Here is a 20,700-nt window from a genome sequence, read left to right as displayed (position 1 = left end):
AGAAATTATATGCAAATATCGGTGATCCAACTGTAAAAAATTATTTTGGTACAAAAGGAATAAGATGGCATTTTATTGTCAAAAGAGCAGCTTGGCGGGGTGTATACTGGGAGAGAATGGTGAAGATGACAAAAGTTATTTTGAGAAAAGTACTAAGAAAGGCTTCAGTTTCCTTTGCAGAATTACAAACCATTTAGACAGAAATAGAATCTATTCTAAATTTTAGACCACTTACTTATGCTTACAATGATCCATCAGAGCCATTCCCTCTCACTTTTGCTCATTTTCAAACTGGAAAACCTTACTGCACCAGACTGGTCATGTTAAATATCATATTGCAAGTAACAAAAGGATTTTAATTAAAAGATATTTGTATCGGGAGAAAATTTTAAATGATTTTTGGAGATGCTGGAAAAGAGAGTATCTTCTCCAATTAAAAGGTACAAATTCTTTCAAACCTGTTAGTGTAACCACTGATTTTAATATAAATGATGTAGTTTTGATAAGGGATGACAAACTACCTCGGCAGCTGTAGAAGCTGGAGGTAGAATAGATTTTATGGTACCCCTTGTATTATGGTGAAGTAGTTGTTTCATTTATCGCCAAGTTGTTGTTTCATTTATAGTAGTCTGAGTAGTTGAATGTTATGGAAACCCTATTGTGACGTAATCGGGTGCATGATTCTGGGAAATTTTGAATCACGGGATGTTTTGTAAGCGCTTTTGTGATGTGTGTTGGTTTTATTGTTTAGACGGTAGATTGGCTGAATGCAGTAAGATTAATTTGAAGTTTCTGTACGATTTGGAACGAAAGGGAGAAAAGAGTGTTAATTGACTGGTCTGTAAATAAAGGTTTACGTAGTAGATATTATATAAGTGTCCTGTACGTAGGAAGGATATGCGTCTAGTCAAATGCAAAAACCGTTTAGATGGATTTTAATGGGTTTGTAGGAAGAAAGGCTCAGATGTGGCGACGATGATATACGGATTCGAGTTCAGATAATTTTAGGAAGTTTTTGGATGCTGTTAAGGAATTTTGTGTGCCACAGACTAAAGATGAAGGAACTTCTAAATAGGATAAGTGGATATTTGCTTTTTGTAGTGCTTAAATGTATAACATGTTTTTCCTTTATGTTATTTTATTGTTTGGTTTAAAATGTAGTTTATTGAGATTATGTATTTTTGTTTCCCTGTGCTTTTTTGGTGCTCCTTTGACTTTTTAAATGAAAATATATGGATGTGTACATGTACAAGTGAAGGGAATGTGCAATGCAAGTTTGTGCAATTCTTGGATTTTTTTTTTTTTTTTTAAGTGAAAATAGATCGACGTGTACATGGATAAAGTCAAGGGAGTGTGCAATCCTATTTTTGTGCAATTCGAGGATTTTTTTTAAGTGAAAATAGGTCGATGTGTACATGGATACCGAGTTTGTACAATTCTTTGTCTTGTTATTTTGACTTTGTGTAGCGGCGATTTTTGGAATCGCCGTTGCCAAAAATTGCTGTTATGCAAGCCAAAATAATAAGTCAAAGAATTACACAAACTCGGAACCTATGTGCCGGCAAAAATCGCAAAGTTTCGCCAAGGGGTACCCTAAAACATACTTTTACTGAAGCTGGGAAAGGTGATGGAGTTGCATAGAGGCCGTGATAACAAGGTAAGAAGTATCACAGTGAAAACTTTTTCAGGTGTAATAAAAAGGCCTATTCAAATGCTATATCATTTGGAACTTGGAAAGAGATATGAATGATTGTTTTCAGAATTTTCAGGTATCTATTTAGTATTTCTTTAGTAACTGAAATTCATTACTTGTGTTAGTTATTATTTGATGATAATAGTTTTCTTTTCTATTTGCATTTAGCTTGTGATAGTTAGTAAGATAAAATGTACAGTAGTAGCTAGTATGGTGAAAACGTCCTTAATATACAATGTATTCGTGCTATGTTATATGCTACAAATTTCGTAAAAATATAAGCTGTACTATTTTATTGTAAGATTTTGAATTTATGATAAATGCTTTCGTCGCAGGCCGGAGGATGCTCCAACTAAAATTCTCTAAAGGGATAAACTGATGTTGCTTTTTCCGCGGTGGGGGGGGGGGATATAGTTAGAACAGAATGGAACGATGATATGGTAAGGTGTGTAGATTCGGCACTGTGCCACGTATGATATTTCATATTTGTTATTGTTTTCAATAAATAATCAAAAGACAACTACAGTTAATTTAATGACTCAACACTTCATAACGAAGATACCACAGTTCCAAAGTGCACTGAAACTTCAGGTTAATCATACCACCAGCAGGCATTTTACGGTATAAAGCACAAAATACAGCAATGTACTTCCTAACCAACATCCATACCTAAGTAAGCCCCTACAAACATTTCCCATCAGTCAAAATCACTGCAATGACACATCACAACCAATCATGGTTTAATTTAGCATTTAACTAACCATAAATGAAACGACTTCAAGACGAGAAGAAATCTAACAGAAATTTCTTAACAAAGATTTTCTGAATAATATTTACAGGCTACCGAGTACTATTTGAATTAAGAGTAACTGATTTTTTGTTCCCATAGCCCTTAAGAGTAAAAATATGGGAAATTATTTCATCGGGACATGGATAAGCCTTAAGCATACACGGAAAACATACATAAGTTATTATGTATGTTTACAAATTACAAAACTAATATAATTCAGGCTTAATTCCCTCACTGCGTGATAGAAGCAAGATAAATTTTAGAGGAACAACAAATCTTTAGTCGCCAATCGCACGCTATTAGTGTATAATGGATGATAGTTAAACTCTTATGATTAAAGCAGCAAGTTTGAAATCTTTCAAATATCACAAACGAAAAGCAAAATTTTTCAGTTAATGGAATTTCTGAAGAAATGTGGAAAAAGTGGTAACAAATGATTATGATATATTAAAAGTATTCCACTGCAATGACAATGTCCCAGTAATGCATCAATCAAACGGATGCCAAAATTGTTGTATGGCTCCAAATTCAGAAAATTTTGCTATGAATAATAGTGAAGAAAGTGACAAGTTTGTTGAGAATAAAAAAAATTTTGATTAACAATTTAATAGAAATTCTCAACATGATAATTACATGATTTCAACTTTATAAATGAAGAAATTATATCTTGCATTGACAGAAATATTTAATAAAGCAAACCGAGAGCTTTACTTTGTAATTATGGAACTTCCCTATTACAGTGAGTCTGATAATTGAATCGTTAATCAACCGAAATCTAACATGTAGGGAGGTGTAAGAACATGTGGCGAGATTTTATCAAGATATCTCTGTTGATTAGCGATACAATCTTGGAACTGCTGTAATAAGGATGTAGCATAATAATATATATATATATTTTTTTTTTAGTTTTAATTTCCTTAAGGTCATAAATGCTTCATTATTTTATGAACAACTATTTCAGATTTTGGTAAAATCCTAGCATATGGTATGGCCTTGGCATGATTTTGAAAATTGTCGCCAACAACAAAATGATGCTCATCATAATGTCATCAAAAGTCACAAAATTCCATGCATACCATATGCAGAAAAAACAGTAAGCATGCACTACCTATAAACAGTACCTTAAAAATTGAAATTACATGATATCAAAATGCAATTATGGTTGAACTTCCATCCTAACATACAGAAAATGCAAGTTAAATAAATAACAATCAATATAATAATTGCAATCCCTAATTCTCTTACATCTGTTATCAAATGCAATAAATACTTTTAGAGGAATTTGTCACAAATGAACTCTTCAAATTCTAGAGATTTTTCAATGGAATTTAAATGCTAATGCTTAACAAATAAAAACAAATAAGCTACTTGTGTGCATGAAGAATAAAGAAAAAATATTTAATTCAAACAAAAATAAAATGTATTCCCTTATGTCTTTTTTAAATTATGCACAACAATTTATTATGATAAAATATCTGAGAAAAATATGCAACTGAAATTATGAAATCGGTTAAAGTAGATGAAGGGTGCCTCTTTTTTTTATTATTGTGAAGTTGTTATTTCATTTATCGGCATGTTGTTGTTTCATTTATAGTAACCTGAGCAGCTGAATTTTATGGAAACCCTATTATAACGTAATTGGTTACATGATTGGGATAAATTGCGAATTATGGGAAAAAAATTTTAAGGTCTTGTCGTGTGTGTTGGTTAGGAAGTACATTACTTGTTTTGTGGTTCAGAACGGTAGAATGGCTGAATGTGGTAAGATTAATTTTAAGTTTCTGTACAATTTGGAACGAAAGAGAAAAAAAAGCATTAATTGACTGGTGTGTAAACAAAAGTTACTTAGTAACCATTATAAGTGCCCTGTTTGTAGGAAGGAAATGCGTATGGTTGAACGGAGGATACCGACATTACGAAGGATAGTTTTCAACTCTTACTTTTGTGAATTTATGTGGCATCGTCAGTATATAGAATCTAATTCAGATAATTTTAGGAATTTTTTAGATGCTGTTAAGGAATTTTGTTTGTTAAGGAAATTTTTAAATAAGGCAAATGGATATTTCCTTTGTGTAGCGCTAAGATGAATTTCCTTTACATTATTTGATTTAAAATGTAGTTTATTGAGATTATATATTTTTTCTTGGCTGTTCCTTTGACTTTTTAAGTGAAAATAGATTAATGTGTACATGGAGAAAGGTCAAGGGAGTGCACAATGCCAAGTCTGTGCAATTCTCTGATTTTTGTAAGTGAAAATAGGTCAATGTGTACACAAATCAAGAGATCAAGAGAGTACACAATGGCAAGTTTGTGCAATTCTGGGATTTTTTTGAAAATAGGTCGATGTGTACATGGATACCGAGTACAAGCAATTCTTAAAAACGCGCCAAGCAGCGGGTGATTCTGCACATTCCCCAAAAAATTTATTGCATTTATTAGAAAAGAAAAAAAAAAAAAAAGAGCAGTCATTAAACCAAACGCAAAGAGCTCATTCCTAGCTTAGAATTATATATATTATTACCAAAATTAGAACTATACAGACTACCTAAAAATGACTGTTGACTTCAACAAACACAGAATCTTATTTGTAAAAATAAGAAAGAAAAAAAGCTATAGAGCCCTTATCTTCTGTTATTCTACAAGTCCAGATATTTTTAATTTTTTTATTTAAATACAGCATTTTGGAAATTTATAATACTTCTCTTCTTTTTTAAGGTGCCCGAAATAATTATTTTATTCTAGATAAACAGTCTCATAAGAACTTTTATCAAAAGAAACTTCATACTGAAATTTAATTCATACACACACAACATAAAAGGGCATAGTGTATTGTATACGCCATACGAAAGAGGTATTGTATACGCCAAAAGAATTATTAGAAAATAAAAAATTAATGTCAGCAGTTTCACATGTATTTAAGAGACTTCGGGCTTTCCATCATAAGACTATCTCCTCAGAATAAAAGTAAGTTCTAGAAGGTGTTCACTGCTGCATAGTTTACCCAATTCACTTACAATGTGAAAGTGGTCTCCTGTAGAGATAACTTATATGCGACACACTTCCGTATATGGAATACTTTCCCTTTCATTCATATTATTTATGAATATAATTTAAAATGTGCATAGAAATATAATCTTGCCATATTATAGTCATTTCAAACTAAGCATATCCCGTACACTAATAATTAAAGAACATACAGATTCCGTTTCGCACAAATTTTATCGAAAAATATACAAATTTTAAAGTTTTAGAGTTAGAAATTAATGCTATAATGAAAAATACTTACGAAATGATAAGCTTACGCGATTTACAACCGTGACAAGAATAAACAAGCCAGCAAGTGACGCAACGCAGGGTGTTACTAAGTCAGCGCTAAAACACCGAACGCGCAGGGAGGTCACGTGATCGTCGCTTCATGCATAAGCCGACGTCACAACGAGCATCAACGCTCAGTACGCACACACAAATAATCTCACCGATCGTTACGGCTAATCAAGCTAGTAATAGCACGAATGATCATACGTCGATTAATAGTGTGTAAACACATGCAGAACATAATCAGGATAACGAAACAGACAATAACATGGATACCAAGGTAAGCGAAACAGAAAATCAGGATAACACAAATAATCAGACGATAACAAATAATGAACGCACTGAAAGCAATACGCAAAATACAGAGACTAACACGCAAAGAAAACTTCCACCACTAATTCTTAAAGAAAATGTCATGACTTGGGGAAATATCAAAAAAGTATTTCATACCAAAAAATTCTCATTTATTGGACAAAACTTGAGGAATGATGGCATAAAAGTCATTGCAGGAGATGCTGAAAGTTATAGAGGCATGGTTAAAGTACTCAAAGAGCTCAAAGTTGAGCACCACTCCTACATACTGCCTCAAGATAAAAACTTAAAAGTGGTCATAAATGGACTCACTACTACTTCAGACATAGAGGAAATTAAAACTGAATTAGATGAATTGAATTACAAAATTATTGAAATTAAACAAATGTCACGACGACGAGGGGGGGGAAGTCATTCCACTCCCATTATTTCTTGTTACACTGCCAAAAACTGACGATTCGAAACGAATCTATAACGAATACAAACTCTGCAACATGAAAATTAAAGTAGTGGAGTATAAAGGCAGTCAGGGGCCCATACAGTGTTTTCACTGTCAGGGCTTCAACCACACCCAAGCCGGATGCAATTATGCTCCGAAATGTGTCCGATGTGGCCGGAGGCCATTCAATTAAAGAATGTCCTGACAGAAAAAATCCTGATAAGCCCCTAGTCTGTGCGAACTGCGGGGGGCCTCACACATCTAGCTTTAAGGGTTGTGAAAAGTATCCCAAGAACAATAGTAACACAAGTAATTCTGTCAAAAACAAAACATTTTCAAACCGTATCATAGAAGGTAAAAGTTACGCACAAGCCATATCATCAGGACTATATTCGGAAACAATCAATGAAGCAAAAACAGTTTTTGCTAATCTAGCAGAGCTAGTAAAAATCATTAAAGGTGCTGGCTTCTTGCAATTAACACAACAAACAAAACAGACTATTCAAACCAGTCCAGAAACTGCCATAACACAGACTTTAGATCATGGGTCAATACAGAAATAGTCGGGCCCCTATTCAGTTCATGACCTGGAACGCACATAGCGTCCAGAATAGAATTACGGAACTTCATAACTTCTTACTTGTGTATGATATTGACGTTACACTCATCACAGAAACGTTTGTGACTCCCTGTTACAATATGAATATCGCAAACTATAGATGTTATAGATGTGACAGATTAAGTCATAGAGGTGGTGGGGTCGCGATTTTTGTGAAAAACACCCTACAATCTTGCATCATCAGCGAAGATCGTGATAACGGATATGAAGCAGTTACTGCCTCAGTTCTACTCCCATATTATGGAGTTGTCTATTTTATCGCAATGTATAATCCACCGAACAATGTACTTGATATTGACAAATTAGCTGAGCTTCTCCCAAATAATAAACATATCATCCTGGCTGGAGATCTGAACTCAAAACATACTGAATGTGGCTGTCGAAGAACCAACAATAATGGCGAAGTCCTAATCGAGTTTATCAATAACTATCCTATTTATTTCTACGCACCTGCAGTCTATACATACCTCCCAGATAACCCTAGAAGAGGAGACATTCTAGACATTGTGCTCACAAATACCGACATTCCAATGTATTTGGACGTTAAAGTTGAACTAACCTCCGACCACATGCCAGTTATTGCTATTTTGGGCACTAACAAATACGAAGAAAACAAGTTTAAAAATATCACAGACTGGCAGCAATATTACACACAATTGTTAGAAATTATTAGCTCACTTAAAAATAAAGACGACATTGATAATGCGATTGAAATTCTCAACAATAGTATCCTCAGTGCATACAACACTGCTACCAAGAAAATCCCAATTGATAAAGACAATTTCCGATTACCCAGAGAAATTAGAGATATGATTAAACAGAGAAACCGATTGAGAAAGATGTGGCATATCTCTTGGGACCCAGGGGTCAAGAAAGAACTTAACAGACTTAATAATAAAATCAGATGCAAGATTCGAAAACATCGGGATGAGGTCTGGAATAATAAAATTGAGAGTTTTAATGAATCTGGAAATGATTTCTGGTCTTTCGCAAGAAACCTTAGGCGCAAGCCCCCTGCAATAAACCAATTTATAGTAACAACAGAATCGCGCTTACATACGAGGAAAAGGCCGCCCTTATGGCAGAGCACTTAGAACAACAATTCGTACCGAATCAAGACCCTTGTGACCCTCTTTTCTCATTTAATACTAGGCAATTTATCAAAGACTGGCTTGAAGGACCAGGGGCCAAAAATCGCACTGAATTTACTTCCCCGACTGAGGTTAGGAACATTATCAGAAATCTGAAAAACCGGAAAGCACCTGGTTATGATGAAATTACGAATGTTGCAATTAAAAATATGCCACTTAACACGGTCACAAGATATGTTAGCATTCTCAATGCCTGCCTGGAAAATAACTACTTTCCCTAAAAATGGAAAAAGGCGAAAGTCATTCTTCTACCAAAGCCGGGAAAAGATGCCACCAAACCGGAGGGATACCGTCCGATTAGTCTACTCCCAGGACTAGGTAAGATTTTCGAACGGGTCATCTATAAAAGAATTGAGCCGTATATGCATAAGCTCCCAATGGAACAATTTGGTTTCCGTAGAAATCTCTCAACGACAAAACAATTTGTTCGTCTCTGCGAATTCATTGGATCTGCTTTATTCAGGCATCAAAGTGTCGCCTTACTCATGCTAGACGTGGCGAAAGCATTCGACCGCGTCTGGCATGAGGGGCTCATTTTCAAGCTCATCACACTTGATTTCAGTAGAGACCTCATCTTACTAATCAACTCCTTCATACGGAACCGCAAATTCTTTGTAAATTTAGGAAATGAACACTCTGAGACCAAATATCTGAAAGCCGGTGTAGCTCAAGGCTCTATTCTTGGTCCTATTTTGTATCTTTTTTACGTTTATGATTTACCCAATAGTGCCGACCTCAATACTTACCTCGGATGTTATGCTGATGACACCGCCCTTGCCGTGAAGTCACATAATCAACAGCATGCACTAATAAAACTTCAAGAAAAAATTCCAGCCATAGAGGAATGGTGCGCTAAATGGAGAATTGCGATGAACGGACAAAAATCCCAGTTGATTATCATCGGCAAAAAACATTCCAGAATTCCTATAGACAGAAAAATTAATATCTTTAATGAAGAAGTACCACTTGTTAAGAAGGCTACATATCTTGGGGTAGTCTTAAATCACAGATTTACCTGGAAAGACCACATTCACAATATTAAATGGAAGACCTCCTATACTATCAAAAACCTCCTCCCGCTAATTGGTAAAAACTCCAGACTTGATCTTAAAAGGAAAAGACACATCTACACAGCAATTATCAGACCAATTTTCTGCTACGCTTCCCCAGCCTGGGCGACCTATACTCAAAGTGACATGAAAAAACTCAAAACAAACTTCTCAGAATTATTACTAATGCGCACTTTTATGTTTCGAATGAGACCTTTCACAGAGACCTGCGTATCGACAGAGTTGAAGAGTTCCTTCATAAAGCTAATAGAAATTTCTTTGAAAAGGCAAAAAAATGTTCACATATGAAACACTTCAAAGTGTTCGATTATCAGATCTTTGCGGAGGACGCACGTATTCGACCACTCGCGGCCTTTACCACTCGAGACTCGAACTTCCCTACGTAACTTTATCACGAGTGCAACGTTGCTGTAAATATGTATATAGACTTATTTTGCCGTATTTTATTTATATACTCATTTTCATTTTTATTTGCATGTATTTTATTATTCTAATAAATTGTATTGTATTATCTTATTTGTGTAACTTTATTATGACATGTACCTATCATGAACAACAGAACAAGTCTGATTTTCACCCTGTCTTCGCCTCTCCTGGTCCTGGGCTTCGTCTGCGTGTTTCTCTAAACTTGTGACGTCATGCTGTCACCCCCTCTTCGCATTACTGATGCCTCCTTTCAATCGTCATTGCCAACTACCGTCATGCGCCCTTCGGGCCTATGTGTTATGAGCCGGAAACATTGCGTAAAAACAGCAATATTCCGGCAATATTGATGATGATGATGATGAGCATCAACAACTTCGTTCGATGTAAACATGGTTCGCAACTTTGATTCGGAAATCTGAAATAAATCTTTGTGGATATCTGTGAATATGTATGTTTGAACGATTTAGAGCATTATACAACTGAATGGCTTGGTCATGTTTCTCCGTATAAGAAAGCGAAAGAATAAATAGTGATCATTTTTTAGATTGGTCTTATATAGAAAATGTAGTGCACGTAAAAAATCTTTAGCAAGATATTTTAGTATCAGATATTTTTAATCTTATTTTTATATGATACGATTGCTTTGTCAAGTTCACTAAGCTAAACTTAGCAAAACTAGGCAAATTTTCGGCACAGCTTTAGTATCAGTCTTTTTTGGCGAGAAATTTGTTTGGCGACATTTTGGAGCGATAAATGTAAAATTATGATAACCTTGGTAACCCTAAATACTGAGCTGAAAAACATGCCGCCATTTCTGTCCACGTAACTTTAACGAATTTGGTAGGTATCAGAGCTTTGATGGCAGGAGGGATAAATTGCATGTTTTTCTTAAAGTTACGTTTGTGTTAGGAAAGCACAACATTTAAAATAGTTTTAAAAAAGCTAAAATTTGATAGTTAAACCTGATGGTTTTAATATTACATCACATGAGTCGACATTTTTTCATATGTCAACTCTGCAGACATTTTTTCATATGTCAGCTCTGCATATTATTATAAACTCCACCCCCACCCCCCAAGAAAAAAAAACACATTTTCAGTAGCATGAGGTAAACTTTTTGTGTTTCCTTTGCTAAGGAGATCAAAATTATTATGGTCTAAAAATACTTTTTTGCCTCATATTAGAACTATAGGTATGTGTAATTGCATGAATTCATAGGTTCAAATCAGGACCACAATTATTGCTTTTATAACATTTTTATAATTTGACTGACTATAAAAAATATAATGCTGCTTAGATTATGGAATATATTGCTTATAATTTACAGTTCTCAAATTTTGTAAATCTTACAACCTAATAGCTGTATATGAATAACCTTCACTGAGTATTATTACTTTTATTAATAGTATGTTGACATAACAGTTGACTTTTTATTTAAAATTTTATGCCAATTTTCTACATTACTTAAACATTTTATCTAACAGAAATCTGAATTTTTTGTAATAAAAATTCAATAATAAAAGTAAGAGTACAATTTATATATAAAAATTTGACTAGGTGGATACTGACTACGTGACACTTAGATACTGATTTCAATGTCTTTAAATGTTATTATTATAAAGTTTAGATATATTCTTATTAAGTTAAGATATACTTTTATTCTCTTATAAAGTTTAGATGTACAGAACAGAAGGTACACTTTGTGCTTACAACTCAGTCAACCACTTGTGGCAAGATCACTTATGATAACAATTAAGTTCAAATGTAAAATTTAAATTCAAATAAATCAATTTAATTCAAAGTTGGTTAAAAACTTAACCGGCATGGAATTCAACTATCAGTAATTACAATGCAAGACTGAAGACTACAAATCTTATCTTATCTAGCAACCTAGTAACGTGGCCTCGAAAGGCAAAATACGGTTTGTTTTACAAACTAAAAACTTCATTTAGATTCTGGTGGGAAAATGGATGGAGGAAATTGATAGTAAAGATCCCAAGCATAAAATAACTCTGGTTACAAAATAAAGAATGTTACATTATACTTTGTGCCCTGATTAATTATTCACTACATGAAATAGTGTAATGCATTTTTGTTTGCATCATATACAAATTATTTATTTTATTTAAATGCTGTCCAAAACTGAACAGGACTTTGCAAACATATTGACCATATTTATCGACCTAAAGATGTAAGATTTAGAATTAAAAAATAAGAAAATAAGAGAGAATTATGAATAGAAAATAAATATATATGCTGGCTAGCAGAAGAAGGATGCCTTCATAAAGTACCTTTTAAGAGAAACTGGCTCAGATTCACATTACATGTACGAAAAACCACTAAAACTCCCATATAGCCAGCCTGAACTACCACTGTTCAGTCGCTTATCACTCCAACACTAGTAGATTTCAATGACTGTTCGAATTTTTCACAGAAATCATCATTTATGATGATTGTTGTATTATTACCATTGGTACAAAATTTACTCATTATGATAATTTAATTTTAGCTTTTAAATTATAAACATAAATTACTTGTAATAAATTTAGGGATTAAAAAATAAACACTTCTTGATATTTTTACCATTTACAAAATTTAATCATAAAAAGTATTTCTAACGCTGCTACAAAACTTGCTCATTATAATTTAATTCGATTTCCTTCAATTTGAAATATTTTTTTTATTTTCTTTTAATAACAGAATCTAAGAAACTAAAGTAACATATACTACTAGTTTGAAATGCATTTATGAACCTCTTGTAAATTTCATTATTCATAACATAAAAATTAACCTTTTGTAAATTTAAAATATTAGCTAAGTACTAATATAATATAAATATTAACTAACTACTTAAAATATTAATGTTTAATACATTAATATTATATTTTGTAATTTAAAATATTAACCTTTTGTAAATTTCATTACTCATAACATAATAATCACTGCCATAAATTCATTTACGGTAGTGTTTCAAGAATTTATCATAGCAGTACTAGAAATGTTGAAAATTAGAGAAAGACTGTTTATTCTGATCAAGAGCTTATGTTTTAGGATTGTTATTTAGTCTAGATCGGGTTTTGTTGACAATGCGCCATTTTTTTCCGATCTTCAAAGCCGGGTACATTGACGACCGAAGTTTGTCGCCAAATCAAAAAAATTGCCAAAGGGACCAATAGCTTTGGTATTGGTCAGAATAAAACTGGGATTATGGTAACCTCACAGTTAGATTAATAATTTAATTCACAACGGAACTGTATCACTTGGAGTTCTAAACGTACGCTGTTGTCAAAAATTTTTGTGTCTATAAATAAGTCATTGATTTGCGAAACCGAAAAACAAAAATGTCCTTTTATAGGACACCACTCGATAGTTCTGATGAAGAGGACTACCGAAGCGAGCGTTCGTCCAAAACCAACAAGACCTATCCATTGAAGAAAGAGGATTTCATCCTTATGGCCAAAGAAAAGAAAAGTAAAGCGAAAAAGGCGAAAACTATGTCAGATACGGAAAGCGAACGACCAAGTAAGAAAGATGTTAAACCTGGTAAGGAAAAAAGAGACATTCAAACACCGAATGGAGAAGCTACTGATGAACAGACACCAGAAGATTTATCAATGGGAAATGATGAGGACATCCCAAAATTCAAGTCATGTTCTGAAGAAGAAATCCGGGACCAGATTGCGAAATTTGGATTTGACGTAATTTGCAATTACTTTCATAAAAGAACTAAGGGTGAGATGGATGTAGAGACATTCACGAAAAAATTTTATACAGGGCAAATAACTGAAAGAGGAACAGACAGCAGGGAACAGGAATGGATTTCTCCTAAGAAAACCGCGAAAGTATCAGAAAACGAAGCTCCAATGGAAGTTACGACGGAAAATCGATTTGAGCAGCTAAGTAGAAGGTATGGAAGAAGAAGGAGGAGCCGAAAAAGAGGAAACTCCACCCCCAATAGTTTTCCAGCAAAGCGAAGTGGATTGGCCTAAAATTCATGAAATCCTTATCAATACCTGCAGTGAAAAATTCGAAGCTGATATGAAAATGAAACTACTGTATGTTAATTTAAAGTCAGTAGACGATTACAGAAAAGCAACTCTGGTTTTGCAGAAAAAAAATATACCATTTCATACTTTCCAGTTACTCAGCGAAAAACCTATTAAGGTTGTTCTTAAGGGCCTCCCATCGACGATGAAGGAAGAAATAATCCAGGCAGATCTGGAGAGAAGGAAATTCCCGATAAGTAAAGTCAAGCAGTTTTCCAGACGAAGAGGAGACGCTATCGAGAAACTTCCGATTTTTCTGTTGGAGCTGAAGAAAACGAAGGAAGGACGTGCAATTTATGGACTCAACAATATGTTAAGTGTTAATGTCAAGATCGAGAAGTTTGCCCCGAAAAAACGCGTAATTCAATGCTTTAGATGTCAAGAATATGGACATTCGCAACATCTTTGCTCAAATCCTGAGCGATGCTGCAAGTGTGGACAACACCATAGAATTATAAAATGCCCTCTAAAGCCAGAAGAAAAACCTAAGTGCGTCTTCTGCTCACTACCGCATGTAAGTTCATATAGGGGTTGCCCCGTGTACAAGAAGCGATATGAAGCAAGGAAGCAGCAGGCGAAGCCAGCAGCTAAGATCCCTACGCCGGCAGATTTTCCGAAATTCATCGAAACAGAGGAAGACAGCAGTAAAACCCAGATGAAACCTCTCTACAGTGATAGAAAAAAGAAAAAATTTGGAAAACCCACCCACAGAGTACAAGGATATCATAAACTGGATCCAAGATCCTAAAATCAAAAAATTTCTGAACAATATGGTTGAGCACGTTGAGAAGATCCGCGCTGCAAAAACCACGGCTGAGAAGTTTACTGCCGGCTTCAAAGCAGCCATGACACTGATGAGATTTGCTGAAAGTGAAGAGTAATCACCAGCTTAGAAGCATTTGAGGGAATTTCACTATGTTTACGATTTCTTTTCACTTTTTCAACACACAGGTTCCCCTGTTTACAGCAGCAGAGCTCGGGGTCAGTACTTGGGTGGGTGACCACCCCCGTGACTGGCCTCGACGTATCATCTTTCTTCATACTAGTGAAGATACATCACAGCTTGTACGGCGGCCAGATGCTTGAACCCTCCTTCTCCAAAGTCTACTTGACCAACTCACGTGCATTAGCACATGTTCCTGCTTCACCTTTGTCGGTGCGGTGTAAATCATCTTAATTTTTAATTCTTCCCAACGCCTTAGGGCATATCTCCAACAGAGACGGTTAAAGTAGCAGAGGCTACTAAATGCCGCCTAACCATTCACTCGATTTCGATTTCGATTTTGGAACTGTATTTGAATTTAAAAAATATATATAAACAGTTATTTGTTATTTTGTAACCAAACCTTAAAACTAGATTTTAAGTTTTTGAAAATGCCAATTAACTGCATTTCCATATATTTGCTACTTTTTTCTCATGTCGCATCATTCATCATCATGGGCAAACTTGTGGATAAAATTTATATAGTTGCTACTAAAACATCTGTGTGTTTTATTGGATTTATGATGCTTGCATAATAACAGATATTTGTCATGCCACCATTCATACTTGTGGATAAATATCCAACTCTCATATAACAGTTTATAATGATATCAACACAACTAGAAACTGAATTTCTTTGCTCCAGTCAAACTGGGATTTGTGTTTCCTCGCTTTCAAAATCAATTTAGTTTTATCCAAAATCTAGGCTCCAATTTTTTTTTACCTAATTTTAAATAATTTCCTTGCCAATTCAATAAAGTTAAAAAAAAAAGGGGAGACAGTTTCTATTCTCTGACTTCGCAAATCTAACAGATACATAAATCAGAAATTACAAAAAAAAAAAATTAGTTTTTTATTGCAAGCTAAAATTAGGTGCATTTGAGTAAAAATTTTATATGATGCAATTAAAATATAAAATGAGCAAAATTTCAGGCACATATCTTGTAATACTATTTCTATCATTATCATATTTTTCAGACAAGGAGCTCACATGTGTTAAAAAAATTCTGCACAATGTTCCTATTAAAAAGTTTATGCTCATTTTTTCTCTAATAAGTATGTTTTTAAAATGTTTGTGTACTTTTATCATGCATTACAAGTGAAACTGAAAAAAATTAATAAATATCAGATTTTATATGTGGCACTCAACACACTTTTGTTCTGCAGTGTTGCCTCTGCTATAATTTTATGAAACACTGCATTTCTGAATATTCAAAAAAATTAATATCAATTGTATAGGCTGCTTCTTTATGAAAGACAAACTAAATGCAGATTCTGCCAAATTGGGAAATAATAGGTAGCAGTGCTAGGAATGCATTTTTTTCTACGTATATCAACCATTCAACTTACTTTCTTTGTTTTCAACATTCATCTTTACTACCTATATTTCTGTCACTGAACTTGATTTAGTATTAAACTATTATTTTAATTCTCAGATATGCGTACATGGAATTAGTTTCATTAGTTAAAAAGATTATTAGTAAGTAAGATACTTGCAATGGTATATTGCTGAAAATATATAAGCATGCAGGAAAAGAAATGTTTTAAAGGACATAAATTATATCTTAATAGACAAATCAACATAATCAATAAATCAATCAATAATATAATTTGCTATTTCAGAATTTTCAGCAACAATACATTTTCTTATCTTCCTTTTTAATTTTTCAAAGCTACAAAACAGAAAATAAATCCATGACTGTTTCAAAATTTAAATACTCAATAAATAAAAGTGTGGAGAACAAAATATGATTTTAATAATGAATATTTATAAGGAATAATGTTTAACATTTATAAGAACTGTTCAAATAAACTATCACTAACAGCAACACATGCATCGCAACCACAAGGAGGTAACTGGCATATACTTTAAAAGATGGCCGGCATGTACTTCTACAACAATGGTGCTAATTTGGTGCCAAGGTCGGACTAGGGTTTTAAAAATTTATAGTTAACTATCACAAATTCTGCAAAAACGTGCCTTGTGGTATATAAAAAATTTCTTCAAATTTTGTACATGCCAAACAGATCTCCTTTTGTGATCTAGTTTTGGCTAGCCTGTATCAAATAATATAACAAAACAGTTTGCATCATACAGGCAATCAGTCTCTTCAAAATTTGTTGCACTATGCATGAACTATCTTCTCTATAAATACTTCTGTTTGATAGTTCATCACGTAGAGTAAACGTGGAAAGATTTGTTATGTACTGCTAAGTAACTTTTGCTGTATTTAATATTACTACAGTCAAAAGTCGTTAATTCGGACACCAATAATCCGGAATGATCTATAATCCGGACTTCAAAGCTACAAACTTTCTGCGCATGCTTCGCGTTGACGCATGCGCGTAAGACCTTTACGGCTGCGAATTTGCGTGTGCGCGTGCGCAAAATACGTTTACGAATGCGCGTTTAATGTATAACGGACTGTATAAGCTACGCTCTAATTATCTATTTCAGTTAATGTTGCAGATTGCGTTGTTCCTTAATCTTCAAATTGGATCCGGCTTATTATTTTTTGCAGACTGTTAGAGCAATTTTATAAAAGTAAGCTTGAACTTTCGATTATGTCAAAGAGAATTTCCGATTTATATTTACTAATATGTAACGGATCTACAAAGTGAAAGTATGTTTCGGAGTCCATTAAACAAAAAGTGGAATTGCTGCAAAAAATGGATAAAGTCATATCCTTTGTTTATCTAAACTTTGTTTATCTTTAACGCCGCAGCGGGAGCGCAATGAATTGGAAGTTGGTCTGTCAGCACTATCCTTATCTTCAGGGCAGATGTTTTTATTTTATTTGGCTTATAATTGCTTACTAAATGTAGTATTTCATATCGATATACTCCGTCTTTGATATGATTTAAATCAAATGCCTCGTCATTATAATTCGCTTCCGATAGCGAAGAAAGTGACAGAGGTTATTGAAAACGAAAAAATTTCGATTGACAAATTAGTCGGTATTCTCGACACAGCAATTATAGGACTTGAACAGCGGAACTTTGTAACTGAACAAGAAATTATGTATGTTTATAGAATTAAAGAGAATGTATTATCACATAAAAAACGAAGCAACTTAAACAACTTACATTGAAAGAAATGTTTAATAAAGTAAACAAATAAATATTAAGCTTTTTTTGTAAATTTTGATACCCTTTAGATCATAATTGTTCTTTATTTCGTAAATTACGGTTTCATATTTTTAATTTTATAATTTCTTCATGCCATTTTACCAGATTTAAACTGATGATCTATAATCCGGAATCACCGAAGTCTCGACAAGTCCGGATTAACGACTTTTGACTGTATTACATTAGTGTTTATAGAGTATAAACTCTGAAGGGAAATATGATACCTAGTGTTTTAAAGAAATTATTGTGTATTTTGCTATTAACGCAATTGGTACAGTCTATAAACAAGCTATTCTTTTTTTAAAATTACAATTTTAAGTTTTTAAATTATTGAATATAGTTCTGTTTGGATCATACATATTAACACTGCATTATTTAGATTATAACAAAGGACTGAACAACTATTTGCCTAAGAGGAAGAATGCCTTTGACTTTTTTGGAATACTTTTTATAAGATAAGTTCCTCCCTTCCATGTTACACATGGAAAAAAACCCACAAAACTCTCATACAATCAATCCATTTACTGGGATTTGAAACTGGGTTGAACTAACAACACTGCTCAGTTTTACCAATTGCCTATTGTGAACCATTTCCATTAAAGGAAAATATTGTTAATACACATTAAATATGTATCCCACCAGTCACTGAGAAGTTATGACCACTGAACACTGGTAGTTCAACCCAGGTTTGAACACACTCAAATGATCTAGCTGCATGGTTGTTTTTCTCCATGTGTAACATGAATATGAGCTAGTTTCCCTTAGAAAATTCTCCACAAAGGTATCCCTGTCCTTAGGCATGTAGCCCTTGTGTACTTGTGCCATATTAAAATAACCTAACCTTAAATTTGAATGCGGTTTTCACAGTTATGGTAAATCACACATTTTAAGGTATTTAAAAATTTCTTGAACTATAGAGAAAATTACTCATTATCTGTAATATGTGTTATTGATCGCTTCGTATTCCTAGACATACATACCCTGTAAGGTCATTAGGCCTTTAACTGTAATAACTCATTTGCATCATTGGACAGAAACATTATATCTATTGCAACGATTCATCCACTACCACTTGTCTTTCTATATTCTCCTTTTTCTATATAACACACATATACTTCTAAGTTTTTGTGCTTTTGTTCTCACCATATACACAGTCATCTGTTTACAGGTAAGGAAACATCTGAGAATATTATAAACTTGCTATTAAAATTCTAAAAACAAAAAGAAGAAAGAGGTGCATGATGTCTTTAAAGTAAGCCACATTACAGTCTATGCATGCAGAAGGCTAAATATGAGATTTTGCCGAAAACAATCAAAACTGCACTATGCTGTCCACCACTAGGCTAAAACATTAAAATTCCCATTGGAGGGATCATAATCTGCAGTCATGCTACTGAAAAAACATATGGGAGAATGCTATACATATGCCTGGGTTGAACAATAAATATTTTTTGGTGACATCATGGGTTGCCACGTAAATGCTTCTTGACGACATGGTGCGTTGCTTCATCAATATATTCTCATGGCTTATGGGTGGAGATGTACGAAAAAAAATCAACTGGCAAAATATTAGGTACTGGTCTATTATCGGGACCGGATTAACAAATGTATGCATGTACACATATAAGTGTAAGAGTGTATACATATACATTCGTACTTACATATATGAACACATACATCCATATATACATGCATACATATCTACATTTCTGAATTAGGTCCTGATAAAAGAACAGTGCCAAATATTATACAGAAATAGATAAATTATGTGTTGAATAGACAATACAGTGGCTGTTAAAATAACGCCCTTATCAACCAGTTAAATATGCTTTACCTACTTCAACACAGCCTCTTTCTGCTCAAACATTTACAGTATAACGTTGCGCGCCTCCAACTTGCACGCAACCAAGAGGTGACTGTGAAAGCTGTATAAAACACAGAGTCTTGTAAAGGGTTTAAGTCCCTTTTTATTCAACGTAATAAATTACAATTGCGTCCTCTTGACGCTTATAGACGGTGCCAACTCGGCAGTCAAATAAAAATAATAACCTGAAAAGAAACTAAAGACAAGATTCTAACTACGAGGCTCTCTAAAATAACTAACTCACCGCGTTTTACAATACCGCTGCTAATTCAGCAGACTTGAAGCTCACTGGAACGATTAACACTACTTCCAAGCACATAGGCCGAAACGCGGGGTCCTTCAAATTCTCGCTAACTACCTCCGCGCTCGCTAAGTAAGAATATCACACCGAACTCGTTTCCTTCTATTTAAATCAGAATACTTCCGCTGATAATTTGAATCCTTGCGCGTTCTACTAAAATTTACATATTCTGGCATTGGCAGTTCCAGGGGAAAGTAAGGCTTGACAGGAAAGATAGTTTAAACTTAAAATAAATGTTAGTTAAAATAAATATAAACCCTACATTTGCGGCTGCCAGAATTTGGAAAACTTGGAAGCAGGTCCTACAAACGACCTGTTGTAAGTTTCTCTAATTCTGAACTAATTGGCGAGAACCTCGTTTACACAAAAAAAAAATATATTATGTAACCATTTGTATACTAAAATTCTGTTGATCGTTACAAAGCTCTCTTCTTACAGCAACTTTTCCTGGACTTCATCAATCAATCTTGGTCTTTCCTTCCAGCATCTGGAAGGAATAAGTATCAGTATCTTTCTACATACATTATAATTTACACTTTCTTGACACAATAAATTTTTGTTTT

The 20,700-nt window shown here is 33.8% G+C and overlaps 1 protein-coding gene across 3 annotated transcripts in view; it reads right to left on the bottom strand.

Annotated features, from left to right (window-relative positions):
- LOC118182774 (protein lifeguard 2-like) overlaps positions 1-5,920 on the bottom strand; it is a 110,350-nt gene extending 104,430 nt beyond the window's left edge. For all 3 annotated transcript variants that reach the window (XM_085816949.1, XM_085816955.1, XM_085816951.1), the window contains exon 1: positions 5,770-5,920. The gene's annotated coding sequence lies outside the window, so the exon portion shown is untranslated. The remainder of the gene's footprint in view (positions 1-5,769) is intronic.
- Between the last annotated feature and the right edge of the window lie 14,780 nt (positions 5,921-20,700).

This window comes from Stegodyphus dumicola, chromosome 1 (genome assembly GCF_044657685.1).
Source record: "Stegodyphus dumicola isolate Sdum_Otavi_A_Nest chromosome 1, ASM4465768v1".
Classification (NCBI taxonomy): Eukaryota; Metazoa; Arthropoda; class Arachnida; order Araneae; family Eresidae; genus Stegodyphus; species Stegodyphus dumicola.
This window is presented reverse-complemented; position numbering and strand designations above follow the sequence as displayed.